Source organism: Panthera tigris, chromosome D2, assembly GCF_018350195.1.
Source record: "Panthera tigris isolate Pti1 chromosome D2, P.tigris_Pti1_mat1.1, whole genome shotgun sequence".
Lineage (NCBI taxonomy): Eukaryota > Metazoa > Chordata > Mammalia > Carnivora > Felidae > Panthera > Panthera tigris.
This window is the reverse complement of record NC_056670.1, coordinates 54327134-54338100: the sequence shown is the minus strand read 5'-3', so window position 1 is coordinate 54338100 and position 10967 is coordinate 54327134. Positions and strand designations below refer to the sequence as shown.

The 10967-nt window shown below is 37.3% G+C and overlaps 1 long non-coding RNA gene across 1 annotated transcript; it reads right to left on the bottom strand.

Moving 5' to 3' along the window:
* Positions 1–9641: 9641 nt before the first annotated feature.
* Positions 9642–10789, bottom strand: LOC122231929. Its single transcript, XR_006209224.1, has 3 exons — positions 10685–10789; positions 9820–9879; positions 9642–9682 (listed from the first exon to the last, which is right to left on the bottom strand). It is a non-coding gene; the product is annotated as an uncharacterized LOC122231929 (long non-coding RNA).
* Between the last annotated feature and the right edge of the window lie 178 nt (positions 10790–10967).

The window sequence follows — 10967 nt, the reverse complement described above, 5'->3', positions numbered from 1 at the left end:
AATAAATCTTTATGAAGTATGAATTGCATACAGGTTATCCAGAGGAAATTCCTAGACAACTTGCAAATAGGAGGCAAAGATCTTGAGTCATCTCTAAACTGAATTCTTACTATAATTCTCAAATATAGAGAAGAAATTTCTAGAAAGTAAATTTAAGTGGAGGCCTCACCTTTTGGAGGTTGTCAAGGCTCATTGATTAAGAGTTTCTCTTGGTTAAATGAATCCTTTCTCCCTCAAATAAATAAGAAAATTCAATGTACCAAAACTATAACTCAAATCTAAAAGTCAGGAAACTTTGGGAGTACCAAGTGTGATCACATCACCAGATGTTGGAGCTCCACATTTTGTCCAAACAAATCCCACCATTTGACTGGACTCCTTGGACCAAGCACTCCAGGGAACAAACTGACATTCCATCAACTTTTGAACCTTAACATGGTCATAATTTACTGTGGAAACACTATCGAAGGAATATTATGTTCTTGAAAGCTTCCCAGATTATAAACTCTGAACTAGAGCTAGCAGTGAGAGTGACCAGACAGACAGACAAAATTTAAAAGTTCATGCTCCCAGAGAAGTGGCACCACCTTCAAACCCAGGCAAGGGGCCCCTGCCCTAGTCCTGCATCCTACAGGGACCCATAAACCAGAAACCCCAAATGATGAATTTAGTGAAAATTACATGGTCACTTCTGTCACTCAGGACCAGGGGCTCAGTGATGGCACTGGGCAACTCACAATGTTCTACATTTGCTGCTGTGCTTCACACAATTCAGGCTCCAGAAAAACACTCTGCCATATACCTTCTCCTGTGTCCATGAAAGAAAAGATGACCGTATCCAAATGAAGAATTGAAGACTGAGGCACTGCTGATATCAGAAATGGGCATTGTTGGGGCACCTGGATGGCTCAGTAGGTTAAGCATCTGACTTCTGCCCAGGTCATGATCTCACAATTTGTGGGTTTGAGCCCCACATCGGGTTCTGTGCTGACAGCTTGGAGCCTGGAGCCTGCTTCAGATTCTATGTCTCCCTGTCTCTCTGACCCTCCTCCGTTCATGCTCTCTCTCTCTCTCTCTCTCTCAAAAATGAATAAACTTATAAACATTTAAAAACAAAAGAAGAAGAAATGGGCATTATTTCAGAGTGTGGGGAGGATTTGAGCTGGAAAATAATTAGGGAAAATAGATTATAATTCTTTCCTCTCAAATAGCATGACTGCAATACAGTTTTTGAATAATGAAATATTTGCCAGTAGAGCAAAGTGTTCATTTTCTCGAACTCTTCATATCCACCATTCATAATTTAGTACAGTTTTTATAACAGTTGTACAGGCAGCTGAAGAATTAAATATTATATAACATATATACTTGATAATTATACCCTAAATTTGTATGCATATAAGTCTAGATATAACATATATGAGACACAATACTTATTCTTCTCATTGACAACTACAATTATAAATAGTTTCAGGCTTACAGAAATATTTAGCAAGACTTAATTAACTTTTTAAAAACTGACTTACAGTTACATTTACATTTAAATAAAACTTACATTTAAATAAAATTAAAATTTGATATTCATTATTATTTTTCGCCTTGCCTTTAAATTTAGCAAATAATTGTTTAATGTTTTTAAACTTTTTAATTAATTTATTTATTTTGAGAGAGAGAGAGCGTGCACAAGCAGGGGACAGGCAGACAGAGAGGGAGAGAAAGAGAACCCCAAACAGGTTCTGCATTGTCAGCGGGGAGCCCTATGCGGGGCTTGAACCCACAAACCATGAGATGATGACCTAAGTCAAAAACAAGAGTCAGACGCTTACTGACTGAGCCACCCAGGTGCCCCGCAAATAATATTTAATATATTAGAAGAAAAATAATTTTTTAAGACACCGAATTTAAAAAATTTTTACATTTTCTTATATATGCTTTGTATTACAAGATATTTAAGTTTCATATCCTTTTTGTGGCAATTGTAAAAATTGGACTCAAAGTTTTTGACACACCTCCCATACAGAGGTAGGGGGTTCATATACCCTCTGGATGGGCTTATAACTGCTTCACCCAACAGAGTACAGTGAAAGGGACACTATATGGCTTTTGAGGTGAATTCGGACTAGGTTCTGCAGCTTCTGCCTTGCTCACCAGAACAGTCATTCCTCAAGCCCTGAGTCTCCATTTAAAAAGTCCAACTATCCTGGGGCTGCCATACCGGGAAGAAGTGTAAGCCATAAGAATAGACCACATGCATGGGGTGCCTGGGTGGCACAGCTAGTTAAGCGTCATGATCTCATGGTTCACAAATTCAAGTCCTGTGCTGGGGCTCTGTGCTGACAGCATGGAGCCTGCTTCAGATGCTGTGTCTCCCTCTCTCTTGGCCCTTCCCCGGCTCACGCTCTGTCTCTCCCTCAAAAAGTAATAAACATTAAAAAAAAAATAGACCACATGCAGGCATTGCTGTTAATAGTCCCAACTAAGCCAAGCTTTCAAATATTCCCATCCCAAATACCAGACAAGTGAGTGAAGAAACCTACAGATGATTCTGCACCCCCGTCATGAAAGTCTCCCCCAACTATCTCAGTCATGCCAGCTCAGACTCCAGACATCATGAAGCAGAGAAAAGCCATTTCTGCTGTACCCTGTTCAAATTCCTGACCCAGAGAATCTATAACAATATAAAATAGTTGTAATTTTGTACCGTCCGATTTGGGGATGGTTTGTTACACACCGACAGATAACTTGAATGCTTTGAATAGAGTTACATTTTTTTAACTTATATCATTGGGAATGATTATTAATTAAACCAGTGATAGAAAATATAAAAGTAGAGAGAAGGAAAAACAATTTCAGAAACAAAAGAAGAAAGAGGGCCTTCTAGTTACAACAGCATGAAGGAGGTGGCAATTCCTTTCTATAATAAGTTATACCCGTACTTTAGAGAAGATAGATATATTTTACCATATTCCTGTCAGTAAGTACAACTAAAAACCCTGGACATTATATGTATATGAGGAAGAAAACTCTAAAAGGTGGAGGGAAGAAGGCAGACTGGCTAGGGACCTTGGGTCCCTAGAAATGACATAGTGGTGAACTCCCTGAGTTTTCTTTTTGCTTTATATATCCCAAATTTGGAGGAAGCTAGCTCTGACCCACCACCACGCCAGAAATAGCAAGCAATGCTGTTCCCTCACCCCCTCCAGTGTTAACGGAAGCCAAGTGAGGAACCAGATTTCTATTGTCATTTGTCAATAACAGGGCAGAGTCCCACTTCCACTGCCAGATCAGTGTCAGAGTGAACTAGCTAAAACAGAAGGTTTAAATAAGACAGTCTTATAAACACCCAAAATATCCAGGTTTGGGGGTGCCCGGGTGACTCCATCGGTTAAGCATCTAACTCTTGATTTTGGCTCAGGTCATGATCTCTCAGTTCATGAAATGAAGCCCCATGTTGGGCTCTGTGTTGACAGTGCAGAACCTGCTTGGGATTCTCTCCCTCCCTCTCTCTCGGCGCCTCCCCTGCACATGCACTCTCTCCCTCTCCAGGTAAATAAATAAACATTAAAAAATGTCCAGGTTTTGACCAAAAATCATTCATCATGCCAATAACCAAAAAGACCACAAACTGAATGAAAAAAGATAATCAGTAGATGCTAGAACAGAGATTTTAGTTTAATTCTAGTTTAAATGCTTGTTTAATTTCTAGTTTATTTTCAAATAGAAATTCTAGTTTAAATATTTACTAATATATTTAAAATAGTCACGTGAATTGGTCTTTGAGAGTTTCAATTAGTATGTAAGTATAGGTAAGCCACTAAAATATGTTATGATTTAAATACCTGGTGCCCTTTTTTGGTTTTTTTTGGAAGGCCATGCTAATTTTATTAACCTATACACTGTGTAGGGGCACCCGGGTGGCTAAGTTGGTTAAGTGGCCAACTTCAGCTCAGGTCATGATCTCACACTTTGTGAGTTCGAGCCCCATGTCGGGCTCTGTGCTGACAGCTCAGAGCCTGGAATCTGCTTCGGATTCTGGTCCCTCTCTCTCTCTGCCCCTCCCCTGCTTGTGCTCTCTGTCTCTCTGTCTCTCTCTCAAAAATAAATAAACATTTTTTTAAAAACCTATACAATGTGTAAAGTATAAGTCTAGAATTTTAAATCACAAGCTTTTCTAGAAATCAATAAGAAAGTACAAATAAGCTATGTTAATCTGGACAGAAAAATTCAATAATCTTAAGGGACTTTATTTGCTCACAAAACTTTAAAGTTCAGAAGCAGGGCAGGTTTTTGGCCCAGTGGGATCTAGGGCCTCCAGAAAAATGACAACAGAACTTAGTCCTTGTTCATTACTGCTAGCCTCTGGTTTCTCCTCAGACTCTCTCCACATGGTACAAATTCAGGCTTCCATAGTCCTTAGTTCATAGGATCTCTGCAGAGACTTCTATCAACAGTCCCAGCACAAGTTCTGTTGAGAGTTCTTTTTAGCCTACCTTGAGTCACATGCCCGTTCTTTAATCACTGTGGCTAAGGAGCTGCAGGACTCCGGAAGGCCAGACCTGGTCACGTACTCATCATCTAAGCCACAGGAAATGGGTTCCTCACAATAAATAAGAATTGTTACCAGGGGATGGGGAAGGAGATGCTCAACAAAAAACAACATATATCCACACATAACCCAATGGAAAAGCTTTCACAGGTAAAGGATATGAAGAAACAATTAATGATAAAACTATATGGCCAATAAACATGAAAATAACTTCAACCTCACCATTAACCAGGGAAATGCAAAATAATTCTTTTATTCTTTTTTGCCCATCAGATAAAAGTTATCAAGTGTAGGTAAGGCTATATGGGAAAATGAGAACTTTCCATACATTTGGTGGAAGTAGTAAGTTATACAGACCTTTGGGAAGGCTATCAGAAAGCACATCCTTTGACCCAACAATCTACCTTATACAACTCCATCCAAAGAAATTCACACACATGCACACAAATATATGAAAAAGACATTTGCTTTGGCAACGTAATAGCAAGAGAAAAAATAAAGGAATAATTAAATAATGGGGTTTTTGTAGTATTGAATCCTATTCAACCATTAAAGAAATTTAAAGATCTCAAGATCTATTTTTGAGACAAAAAAAGAAAAGCAAGTTGTGGAACAGTACACATATATGATCCGATTTATTTAAAAATAGAATTTGTATTATATGTATATTCATATGGAGATGTCTGGAAGGGGACTACATGGATGTACACAAAACTGTGGGCAATGGGACATGACGGGATGCAATGGAGAAAAGTGTCACTCTTTACTCTTATACTTGTGGATCATTTAAGTTTTGTACAATGAGATGGTAGTATTTATACTTTCGTCATTAAAAAAAGAAAAAGAGGCAAATGCAAATCCCAACAAGAAATGCAAATGGCCAGTAAGCATATGAAAAGATGGTCCTCCTCATCAATAATCAAAGAAAAGAAAGATAAATTTTGTCTGAGTGACAAAATTATTAAGAATTCAGGGTTGGTGGGAGTGTAGGCAAGCAGGCACTCGACTGATGGGACTTACTAAATTAGTATCGTCTTTTTGGTGGTATTTCTCAAAATGTTAAGTCATGAGATCACGACCTTTTTCTTTTAATATGAAGAAAAAGATAGCATGTAATTCTGTTTCTTTAATGTAAAGAAAAAGATGGTTATCACAAATGAGTTTCATTTAGGAATGGTAATCAGTGTCTAATTAGCACAGTGCTTGCAATTAATACAAACAACTAAAGAAACGTTTTTTTTTTAAAGATTTCAAAGTGAAAACATATTTCTTTCCTCTATAATGTTTGCATTGTTTATTAATCTCTTAGTAAGCAAGGAAATTAGTTCCTCCAGAGCTACCAAACTTTTACTTTCTATTAGAAATGTGGATACTATTTATTTGATTTACTTGGACCAATGCTGTGAACTGCTGTTCAAATTATAGTTATTTTAATCATGATTATTATAAAAATTAATAATGGTTAAAAAAAAGGATCCTGAGGAGAGGAAGTGGGAGGGGAGGAGACGGAATGTTTATGAAAGGACAATGGGAGGGATCCTTGTGCTGACGGAACTGCTCTGTGGTGTTGGAAACATGAGACCACATGCGTAATAAAATTGCGACACACATATAGGCTTAAAAGTAAAACTGGGAAAAAGTGAAGATGAGTGGATTATACCAATACTAATATTCTGATGATGTGTACTGTAATCTTGCAAGGTGTTACCTTTAGAGAGTACACAGGATCTCTCTGTATTATGTCCTACAACTTCATGTGAATCTACACTTTTCCCAAAATTAAAGTACAAATTGATGAAAATGATTCAACACATGTTCATAGCTAATATTTTTAAAGGGAACAAATTTAGAATCTTGCCTTTTTGCTTTCTTAATGATGTCTTTTCATTAAGAGAAGTTCTCAATTTTAATAAGATACAATTTAATCAATCTTTTTCTTTATTATGTTATTTTTTTGTCCAGTTTAATATTTGTCTACCCTATGATCATGAGAATATTCTTCAGTGTTACCTTTTATTAACTTTATTGTTAACTGTCTACAGTCTATGTGAAATTAATGTTTGGGTATGTATAGCTAGTTAAGATACACTGTTGTCTTATGACTATCCAATTGACCCAATACAACATATTGACATGATCACCCTTTCCTCACTGCACTATAGTACCACTTTTGTCACAGATCAAGTGACCACATATGTGTAGGTCCGTTTCTGGACTCCATTCTTTTCCATTGGTCTATTTGTCTATCTTATAGCCAAAGCTATGCCATTTTGTTCTAAACATTATTTATCTTAATAATAAGAGGTAATACATAGTAGGAGTAGGCCTTCCAACTTTGTTCTTCAAAATTCTCTTGTCTATTCTTGGCCTTTTGCAATTATACATGACATTTGAAATCAGCCAGTCAATTCCTACCCAAAAAAGGCTGGGATTTTTACTGGGACTGAAATGAATCTACACATCAATTTGGGAAGAACTGACATGTTTGCATTAGTAAGTCTTCCTAGCCATCAATTTGGTATAGCTCTCCTTTAATTCCTCTCAGAAATAGTATACAGTTTGATATGCAGAGATCTTGCACTATTTTAGATTTATTCCTATTTAATTTTGTTATTATAAACTCTATCATCTAAAAATTTTAGATGATATTTGTAATATAGGAATACAATTGAGTTTTATATATTGACCTTGTGTTTATCTTTTTCCTTGCTCTTAATTTATTCCTGCATCTGTGCTTCCATCTGGGATCATTTTTCCTTTAGCCTGAACAATTCCCTTTAGCAATTTTTTGTGTGGGTTTGTTGGTGGAGATCTTTCTCAATGTTTGTTTTCTAAACACATTTTTATCTTAACTTCATGTCTGAAGGATATTTTGCTGGGTATAGAATACTAGGTTAGCTCCTTCTAAGACATTATTTAACTTTTTATAGCTTTCCACATTTCTGTAAAAAGTGACGTGTGTCTTATTATTCTCTTTTGAAGGTAATGTGTCTTTTAATGCATATTATTTATAGATTTTCTCTTTGCATTCTGCCTCAAGGATTTGTGGAGGAATGTTGCATGTGCAGCTTGACAAGGTGAGCTAGTATCAGTCTTTAAGATGTGAGGCCTCCCTCTTCCTCCCAGATATCAAAAGCCATCACAGATTTTCAGCAAAAGTACCTACATAGACTGTCCCTGTTCCCTTTAGGAACAAGTCCTTCTGCCATCCACTGCATGTATGAGTGGGAGTAAGGTTGAGAGGCTGCCCCACCTGTCTCTTCTATAGCCGTACCTCAATCAATAACTCACACATTGTTCAAGGACCCTACTGATACCAATAGTTTTTTTTTTCTCTGTACATAGAATATCCCCAAAAGCCATCTGCATTTCTGCATTAAGCCTATGTTACGCAACTTTTGTCTGTCTACCTTCAGTCCAATCCCATCTGTTTCCTATTTTTTCAAGGATTCTCACAATGTCTGGTCCATTGATAGCACTCCTTCATGTTTTTCAATGTCAAAGTATGTGCATGGATACACATGAGTTTGTGAACCCATGTAACTTGTTTGTAATTCTTCGACTTGGGAAAGAAGGGAGGAGTTGGGAGAGGCAAGAACTTGCTCTCAGTTGGCCATCTTGATTCAATCTCAGCTAAATTTTTAAGCACATATTGAACTCTTTTAATACCAAACACAGACAGCTGCTAGTATCATATGATCTAATGTGGAAATCTTTGGTTCTGAAGTGATGTCATATTAAGCTATTTCAATTTAGCATGGTCTCCATGCTAAAACTGGCATCTGCATGACACGTGTGAATAAATTTCATTTTCCTTCATGAAAATTACCTTTTAGATATTAATACTAGATCTCAAAAGAATTGAGAGTTCTGTATTACAGATTCCTACTAACATATAACAGTAACAACACAAATAATATTTTTGCTCAACTATAACAAAAAACAGTATTTTTAAAAAATAGCTATTTTAAAAACTTTGTTAAGTGCTAAAATTAAAAATAAGAAAGAGCAACTCAGATCCTGAGGTGAAAAAAAAAAAAAAGAAAGATCCTGAGATGTTATTTCTCTGTACTCCACCCTAAAATTACTCAATCAACAGACTCTTCTGCCAATAATAATAAATTCAGGAATAATTTATCACTGATTTACCATTGATGTTACAGTGTAAATTCCAAATTTGTAAATCTAAAATAATCTCCAATTGGTTGTACAATAGAAATTTTATATAAACACATGCAATCCCAAAATAATATAAACTCTAAATATTCAGAGCTAAATCTAAAGAGTTCAACAAAACACTCTTTTAAAAAATATTTAGGAGTACCTGGGTGGCTCAGTCAGTTAAGCGTCCGACTTCAGCTCAGGTCATGATCTCATGGTTCGTGGGTTCGAGCTACACATCAGGCTGTCTGCTGTCAGCACAGAGCCTGCTTCGGATCCTCTGTCTCCCTCTCACTGGTCCTCCCCAGCTTGCATTCTCTCTCTCCCTCTCTCAAAAATAAATAAACCTTAGGGGCGCTAGGGTGCCTCAGTCGGTTAAGTGTCCCACTTTAGCTCAGGTCACGATCTCACAGTTGATGGGTTCAAGCCCCACATCAGGCTCTGTGCTGACAGCTCAGAGCCTGGAGTCTGCTTCGGATTCTGTGTGTCTCCCCCTCTTGCTGCCCCTCCCCTGCTCATGTTCTGTCTTTCTCTCTCTCTCTAAAATAAATAAACATTAAAAAAAAGAAAAGAAAAATATTTAATGCACATCTAACATGTCCTAGGTGCCATTCTAGGCCTGGGATACATCAGTGAACAAAAGAGACAAAACTCCCTGGTTTGTGTTTATGTTCTAGTAAATACATATAATTTGAATGATCTAAACTTTTCCCTTTCATCCAGAAATTACTAATAAGGTAGATAAATGCTTTATGCCCAAACACAAATATGCATGTTTCTTCTAGCAGTCCATCACACAATCACATGAAAATATATTTGACTTACAGCTATAAAATAAATAAGTCACAGAGATGAAAAGTACAGCATAGGGTATATCAGTAATATCGTAATGTTGTTGGGTGACAGATGGTGATTACACTTACCATTGTGAGCACAGGATAATGTATAGAATTGTTGAATTAATATGTGGTACACCTGAAACCAATGTAACATTTATGTTAACCACACTTCAATAAAAACTAAGTAAATAACTAAATAAAAATACATTTGAGAACATTTGTACCACAGACACACATTTAGCTACTGACTTCAAAACAGTAGAATATCAATACCTTGTCAGAGAATGTGAGAAAGGTCAGGGATCCTAAAATTTATCTGCCTATGTTTTTCACCTGGAAAAGGAGGTAGTGGCTAGAGGTTAGGTAAGTATATCAGATTTTAAGTAACTCCTACCAGATCTCAGTTTCTATCTCCAAAATAAGCAACTGAAATAATACAGATGTCAGACCTGTGCAGACTGAGGAAAACATTGGGTCTTAGCTGGAGCAAGATTTTGATCATCCAGAGTTGCACTGTCCAAATGGTAGCTGCTAATCACATGTAGTTACTTAACTTTGAATTAATGAAAATTTTAAAATTCAGCTTCTAAGTCAAAGTAGCCACATATAGCCTGAATATATATAGCCACATATATAGCACTGAACATGCAGATAGAGAAGATTTCCAACATTGCAGAACGTTCTATCAGATGGGGTTTCAGAGAATGAGAAGAAAACACTGCCACTCCTGGGAAAGACCAAAACTTTCCCAAGAGGGCTACAAAAAGTGGCGACTATAATAGCAAAAACTAATTTTTCTTCTCTCTCCTTTGGCTATTTCCATCCCTGCTTCTTCTAGAAAATCTGTCTCTCCTTTCCTTACTCTTTCTCTCCCTCGCTTCTCACATTTTTTCCCACCCCATTTCTCACCCCCTTCTTCATTTTTTCTAATAACAGCTACACAGTCCACAGGTAACGATTACAACATTTATTGAGGTTTAACTTTTTTAATATTTCTCAATGTTAAAATTTAAGAAGCCGAATCTTTCTGTTTCCAAAAAATACAATATTTAGAGGTGACTTTTTTTTAAGGTATATATGAACTTCAGTGTATTTTCTTCCCTGAGATCATTATTTTTCCTTAGAAAGAGTTTCTCACCTTCAGAACCCCGGGTGGAAGAGATGTACAATTCTCGTCCCAGCCTCTAGGGTTTCCCTCTATCGAGGAAGGCCCAGTCCTGTGGGCCGCGACGCCGGCGCCACACTCCAAGCCACCTGTCTTTCCGCTGACCTTCTACTGTCACCTAGCGGAGAGAAGGGGCAAGGGCTCCTCCGAGAGTTTGGCCGTTACCAAGCGACGGAGGCGGGGCGCGGCCGGCCTAAGGAGGAGAGCGCACACTAAAAGCTGTTAAAAGAGCTGTAACAACGCCGCTTTCTATTGG